Raw genomic sequence first — 7,979 nt, forward strand, 5'->3', positions numbered from 1 at the left:
ATGTATAGACAATATTTATACAAAGTAATCAAAGCTATCTATAGTCATATGAAAAAATGCTCTAAATCATTATTGATTATAGAGAAATGAAAATTAAAACACCTCTGATTTACCACCACATGTAGATTGACTAATATGACAGAAAAGGAAAATGACAAATGTTGAAGAAAATGTGGGAAAATCAAAACACTGATGCACTATTTTGTATACTGATTCAACCATTCTGGAGAACAATTTGGAACTATACCCAAAAGACTATAAAACCATGCATATCCTTTGACCAAGCAATACCACTACTAGGTTTATATCAGAAAGAGATAAAAAGTCAAAAGGAACAATATTTATAGCAGCCCTCTTAGTGGTGACAAAGAATTAGAAATTGAGGGGGATATATATCAATTGAAGTATGGTGGAGCAAGTTGTTGTATATGATTGTGACAGAATACTATTGGGCTATAACAAATAATGAGCAGAATGCTCTCAGAAAAACCGGAAAAGACTTACATGAACTGATGCAAAGTGAAATGAGCAGAACCAGGAAAACATTGTACACAGTAACAGCAATATTGTGTGATGATCAACAATGAATAACTTAGCTATTCTCATAAATACGGTAATTTGGAAGAACTTATGATGAAATATGTTGTCCACCTCCAGAGAAATAACTGGTGGAAACTGAATGTAGATCAAAGATAATTTTTTTCTTTATTTTCTTTACTTTTCTTGGAGTTTTTTTGGTTCTGTCTTCTTCTCCTTCTCCTCCTCCTTCTCCTTCTCCCTCTCCTTCTCTTTCTCCTTCTCCCTCTCCCTCTCCCTCTCCCTCTCCCTCTCCCTCTCCCTCTCCCTCTCCCTCTCCCTCTCCCTCTCCCTCTCCCTCTCCTCCTTCTTCGGGCAATGAGGGTTAATTAACTTGCTCAAGGTCACACAGCTAGTAAGTGTCTAGTATCTTTGGCTGAATTTGAACTCAGGTCCTCCTGAATCCAGGGCCAGTGCTTTATCCACTGCACCACTTAGCTGCCCCATCTATTTTCCTTCAAAGAATAACTTACATGGAAATGTGTTTTGCATCACTACAAATGTGTAATCCATGTGAAATTGCTTGCCCTCTAAATGAAGGGAGGGAAGGAGAGAATTTGGAACTCAAAATGTGAAAAAAGAAAGTTAAAATTGTTTTTACATGTAATTGAGGAAAAAAATATTAAATTTTTAAAAAGAAAGCTTTTAGTGCTTATCATAGATGTGTTGGCAGAAATAAAAATGCAAATCCAAGGTATAAATATGGAGTTCTAAAGCTGTATTATGGGAAATTATGAAATTATGGGAAATGTCTCCTAGACATTAGATGAGTATATCTCAATAATCTTTTGATGGTGAGGGGTACTCTCCAAGGTATTATCTCACCACTTCCTGACCTCTTTCCCCCTTGCCTCTCCTCTTTTCTTTCCTGTTTGTAAGCTTAGGATTGAAGCCTTAAAACTGTGACCTAATTTTTTCTCTTTTTTTTGGCAGAAATTTAGGAAGTGGCAATAGCATACAATGTGACTTGCTACACAAATGATGTTAGCTATCAGCCCTGCCAGTTTGAGTCATTTTATGTTATGGTTTATTAGTGAATATAAAAAGGAACAGCATATTAAATGAGCACTGTCATCCTTTGTATTTCAAATAAGAATGAATCATTGATCTGAATGGTTCAGTTTTACCATTATTTCAGATAGTTTAAGGTAAATCTACTTAATCCATCCTCAGATAGAACCACAAACCAGAGTAAATACCTAATGATTTATGCAAATTAAGAGTCAAGAGCAATAGGCAGATTGACCTATGGGACCAGGGAGAGGGGAAAGCCTTGGAGTCAGAAAGACCTTAGATCAAGCTCTACCTCTCACACATACAAACGAAGCTCTTATTGCCTCCAGACAATTCTATAAGATTCTAAATGACAGATCAGTTGCTACATGTCTGAGGGAGTTGCCTTCACTGAGAGAATCACAGGGATATATTTTTTAAATAGTAAAAAATGATGTTATTTTTTCTGTGTACCACCTGGTATATTGAAGAGTTTGGAAGCTTTTTTTTAAAAAAAGTAAATGCCTAGATTTCACAATTTAATTTTTGGATTTTATCTATGAATGGGGGTTGACAATACCTGTAAAATATATCTTATGCAAATTTGATGGCTATTAATATAAGAAGGTATACCAAAGGTCTTAATGTGGCTTTAAGCTTTAGTAACTTCAGAAGTATGAATGCTATTAACACACACAAAAAAAATTGAAAGCTGAATTATTTAAATGTCTTCTACCCTTATTTGGTTTGGAGAATTTTTAATAATAAAATTTTAATTTTAATTTTAGCAATATATGGTATTTTGTCTTTATGCATTGTGTATATGAGAGTTTCTTTTCTTTCTTTCTTTTTTTTTTTTGGCGGGGCAATGGGGGTTAAGTGACTTGCCCAGGGTCACACAGCTGGTAAGTGTCAAGTGTCTGAGGCCGGATTTGAACTCAGGTACTCCTGAATCCAGGGCTGGTGCTTTATCCACTGCACCACCTAGCTGCCCCGAGAGTTTCTTGATACTTTTTCACACCTATGAATCAGTATTGGTGTTTCTCTTGCTTGGACACTTTGATCTCTTAATCTCTCTCTAGTAAACTTTTTCTGGTGGGGTCACCTCAAGAGTATCATGTATGCATTAAAAGCTCATTCTTTAGATTATATATGAAATCCTTTTGGTCACTGAATGAGAGCTGATAAAAATTTTACAATGTTCAAAAACAGATAAGTAAAATGTATATAGCACCAGGTAGCAGTTACATTGAATTTTTTTTCTCTGAATAAGATTTTTTATATCTGCACTTTTGGAATTTCCAAAATCAGGCTGGCATCGTAAGGTGTTTTGGACTTGGTAAAGATTAAATCTAACCTACCATGGTGGCAGTTCTTCATAAGCCCAGCTTGGTTCTTCTCCAGTGTCTCCTCTTGGAGTTGTACCTGATCTTATTGCCAGTGGATTCATGCGAATCCACTGAGGAATTGGGCGATTTTGCTTCTGCTTCTTTGCAAGAAATCTCTTGATTCTGAAGGTCTTGTGGGAAGACATGGTGAAATCTCAGCAGGGCAGCTGGAAAATAGAACAACCGAGGTTCTAGCAGCAGCAAATTCCGAGTTTTTTGGCAGAAGCAGCTCAGCATCACCTACAACCGCTCGCAGGAAGATCAGGAAAAGAAAAGCTACATTGAATTTTAATAAGTAATGTAGCCATATTTTAAATTTAAAAACAATCTTTCAATTAAAAAATGTTTGTGGCTTTATATTTCAGAAGTTATTAAAGCTTAAACCTGAACTAAGACCTTTGAGACACTCTGTACTATTTTAAAGTCTTGAAAATGAGTATCAAAAATAGTTTATTATAAAATCTATTTGAAGTAATTCTGTTATGCCTTTGAGCTTCCTGAAGTGCAGATGTGATCATATCACTCTTCTGTTCAAGAAGTTTCAGTGACTACCTTCGTTTATTTATTTATTTTAAAAATAAGGGTTAAAACACAAACTCCTTTGTTTTGGCATTAAAAACAAATCCTTCATAATCTGGCTCCAGCCTGTCTTCCCAGGCTGCTTGCCTATGATTCCCCTTTACTGATTTTATTTTCTTTTTTGTTTTTGATGAGGCAGTTGGGGTTAAGTGACTTGCCCAAGGTCACACAGCTAGTAAGTGTCAAATGTCTGAGGCTGGATTTGAATTCAGGTTCTCCACACAGCTAGTAAGTGTCAAATGTCTGAGGCTGGATTTGAATTCAGGTTCTCCTGAATCCAGGGCTGGCGCTCTAATCCATTGTGCCACCTAGCTGCTCCACTGATTTGACTTTCCAGTCCAACTGGTGCCTTCCTGTTCTGCAGACACAATATCTATTTCCCATCTCCACGCTATTGAACAGCCTGTTCCCCATGCCTAGAACTCTATCTACAACTAGACGTTTTATGGCCCATACCTCCCTTCAAAGTTCAGCTCAAGTCCCACCTCCTTCAAGAAGCCTTTCCTGATTCCTTAGCTGTTGTTTCCCTTCCCATCTCCAACACTGTTTTAGCTATTCGTTATTCATTTTTTCCCTGAGCAGAAAGCAAGCTTATGAATGGCAAAAACTGTCAGTTTTTCAAAAAAATTCTATATCTAGAACCTAGTACGGTGTTTGACACAGATTTGCATTTAAAATGCTTATTGATTGATTAATTGATTGATTCCTGAAGGCAAAAAGAACCCTAGTTGTTGGAAAATAAGATAAAATACCTTTGTGGGTTTTTTTTTTAATTTTTAAGGGTGTATATACATGAAATGTGTGACAAAGTTATTTATGTGACAATGACATTTATGAATAAATGATGTCATATTATCAGGAAAAACCCCACATTTACTCCAATTTTAGATCCCAGAGAACCGACAAAATGAGAAGAGAAAAACTGTGGTTTAGTTATGTAAAAATAATTATTGAATTATAGTAATTTGTATGAATGATTTGTTATTTGTGCCTAGTTACCATGCCTGCATTGTCATGATTAGATATATCATTAAGTTTGCCTTTCTGTAACTAAAGTTTTACCCATTATAGAACAGAGTTTTCAAATTCTATGTACCTGAGGGCTATGGCAACAGAATACAAGCTGCATCCAGTCCTACCAAGTTGGAAAGGCTTTGAGTATGGGCCCACTGATGAATTAGATGTTTGTATTCTGAAGACCAGTAGAGTTAGGAGTGCAAAGATTTACCACCAGAAATTTGGCCTCCAGGTGGTAGATTTTTCAGTCATGGTAGTTCATGAGACATAGATCTATTACAACCTTCTTTTAGGTACAAGGCCCGTGGAGAGGTCAGTACGGTGGAGAAAAAGAGCATTGAATAGGGAAAAAGTGTCTTGAGGGCAGGGAATCACATCTCAAATGTTGTTTCTCTCCAAGAGTCTAGCACGGTGTTCCACACATTTAGCTCAACTTTAAAAAATTATTTATTTTATCTTGAACTTAAGAAATAAAACAAGCTTTTCCATAACATAATAGAATAGGAAAAAAGATGATTGTACATGAAACTGCAAATCTATTATGTACAGCTTGCTGTTCCTTTTAAATAAATACTAAAGTTATGTAACTTTCTTTTTTTCTCCCTTTTTTCACTACCATTAGGCACCAAATGTGTGTGTATATATGCATATATATATATATATATATATATATGTAAAAGCACTCTATACATACTTTTATTTATCACTTCTTTCTCTGAATGCGGATAGTATCTTCCTTCACGTGTCTTTGGTGGTTAATTTAGGTATTTATTATAGTCAAAATGACTTGTTCACTCAGAGTTATTTTTTGTTTCCCATATAAATATTTTATTATTTTCCAGTTACATGTAGAAATAGTTTTCAACATTTGTTTTTATAAGATTTCTTGTTTCAATTTTTTCTCCCTCCCTCCTCTCCCTCCCCCCCTCCCCAAGACAGCAAGTAATCTCATATAGGTTATGTATGTACAATCACATTAAACATATTTCTGCATTAGTCATGTAATGAGATAAGAATCAGAGCAAAAAGGGAAAACCTCAAAAAGAAAAACAACAACAAAAACAATAACAATAGAAATAGTATGGTTCGATCTGAATCCAGATTCAACAGTTCTTTTTTTTCCTGGATTTGGAGAGCATTTTTCATCATGAGTCCTTTGCAACTATCTTGGACCATTGTATTGCTGAGAAGAATTGAGTCTATCACAGTTCATCAACACACAATGTTGTTGATATTGTGTACAATGTCCTCCTGGTTCTGCTCATCTCACTCATCTTCAGTTCATGCAAGTCCTTCCAGGTTTCTCTGAAATCTGCCTGCTCATCATTTCTTAAGCACAATAGTATTCCATTACATTCATATACCACATCTTGTTCAGCCATTCCCCAATTGATGGACAGCCCCTCAATTTCCAATCCCTTGACACCACAAAAAGAGCAGCTATAAATATTTTTGTACATGTGGGTCCTTTTCCCTTTTTTATGATCTCTTTGGGGAAAAGCACTGTATGCTAATACATTTCGAAAGTAATTTTTTTACCAAAATTAGAAGTGATCTTTCCAGCTTATTGATTGATATTTATTTTGATGTATTTTTATTTATTGATATATATGCACACATATATGATATACATGCATATAGATATGTGCATATGTATATGTCCATATCTAAGATAAGAAAATGTGACTTTGAGTTTCTATCAAGAGACATTTCATGAAAATCCAGCAAAATAAATCAGTTGTCTGTAGCAACCAAAATGCATGAAAGTGCTGGCCTATGAAAAATCAAAACAGGAAAACACAAGCTTCTTTAAAGAAGAATCTTTAACAATGAGTAGATGATTCAACTAATAGGATGAGTTTTCAATAGTGAAAGAAAACACATTTTGGCCTCATTTAACTGGGTGATGGATGTTCTGAGCTATTCCAGCTGCTGCAGCCAAGCCTGGTGCTGCAGGTTACTATAGTAACTTAACGTTGGCTTTTTGGTTTGGAAAATTTAGCCATTACGTGGAGAACATATCTTGAAAAATTAAGCAGTTCACATGTGACACTGAGGTGTATGGGCTTTAGTGACAATTTAATATTAGGAAGGGGAGTTTAATGCTTACTCCTTAGCTTTTAGATTTCTTAAAGGATTCTAAATTGTTATGGGGGTTGGGGTATGGAAGGGTAGGAAGAGGAAAAAGAAGGGCAATAGAAAAGGACATGAATCATCTTTTCTCTAGGGGTAATGAGCAGAAGCACAAATGACTTCATGTCCTTTGGGTAGGGCTATGTAAAGAGAATTAGTCTTGTAATAATGATAGCTGGGGTCCTAGTCCCATCATCGGTCCTTAACCAGCTGTGCAACTGCACAAATCTCTGCCTTTCTCTGAGCTTCAGTTTACTAACAGGTGAAAGTAGGGCTGATGATATTTATGCTGCCTACTCCACTAAAGTGCTTTATAAGTGGGAATCACTATTGTTGTTTCTGCCTCAGCAAGGAAGCAATTTGTTAAATGGTATTTGGAAGAAAATAAGGAACAACTAGGAAAAATAAGTTTCATGTCCTCCTCTGCCTTCTTTAACTATGTAGATATCTGGGGCCATCTCTAATTATCCTGATGTATATCTTACCACAGGACCCAAAATGGCTCTGGAGGAGAGAGTGAGGTTGGTGTCATTGCAAAGCCCTCCCTCGCTTAAATTCAATTCAGTCCAAGTCATATCATGCCAATAACATGGTCCTCTTTGAGAAAGAAGGACAAACAACAACATTAACAACAACAAAAAAACAACAGTCATCTCGATTCTATTTACTTCAAAGAAAATTTCAGGATCTGCTGTACAGAGAATGGGAATCCAAAGAATTTGAAAACAAAGCATGGAAAGTTTTCTTAAACACAATGTTCCCTGAGTGCTGGAGGAGTTTCCCCTTGTTTTATTTCTATTTCTATTTCTTTTTTTTTTGGTGAGGCAATTGGGGTTAAATGACTTGCCCAGGGTCACACAGCTAGTAAGTGTTAAGTGTCTGAGGCCGGATTTGAACTCAGGTCCTCCTGACTCCAGGGCCGGTGCTCTATCCACTGCACTACCTAGCTGCCCCCTTATTTTTTTTTAAATAATATTTTATTTTCCCTTACTTACATGTTAAAAAATTTTTTAACATTTGGGCTTCTTTTTAAGTTTTTAGTTCCAAATTCTATTCCTCCTTTCCCACCCACCCCAGAGAGTAATTTGATATAGATTATACGTATTCAATCATGTAAAACATTTCCATATTAGTCATTTTGTACAAGAAGACTTGATCCAATCCCCCCCCCAAAAAAGAATGAAAGAAAGTGAAAAATAGCATGCTTCAGTCTACATTCAGATAATATCAGTTCTTTCTCTGGAGGCAGATAGCATATTTCATCATGAGTCCTTTGGAATTGTCTTTGATCTG

General features: G+C 35.9%; 1 pseudogene; it reads right to left on the reverse strand.

Annotated features, from left to right (window-relative positions):
* Positions 1-2,945: 2,945 nt before the first annotated feature.
* On the reverse strand, positions 2,946-3,103 carry LOC122737316 (annotated as a pseudogene).
* Between the last annotated feature and the right edge of the window lie 4,876 nt (positions 3,104-7,979).

The sequence above is a fragment of the Dromiciops gliroides genome, chromosome 1 (assembly GCF_019393635.1).
Source record: "Dromiciops gliroides isolate mDroGli1 chromosome 1, mDroGli1.pri, whole genome shotgun sequence".
In the NCBI taxonomy this organism is placed as follows: domain Eukaryota; kingdom Metazoa; phylum Chordata; class Mammalia; order Microbiotheria; family Microbiotheriidae; genus Dromiciops; species Dromiciops gliroides.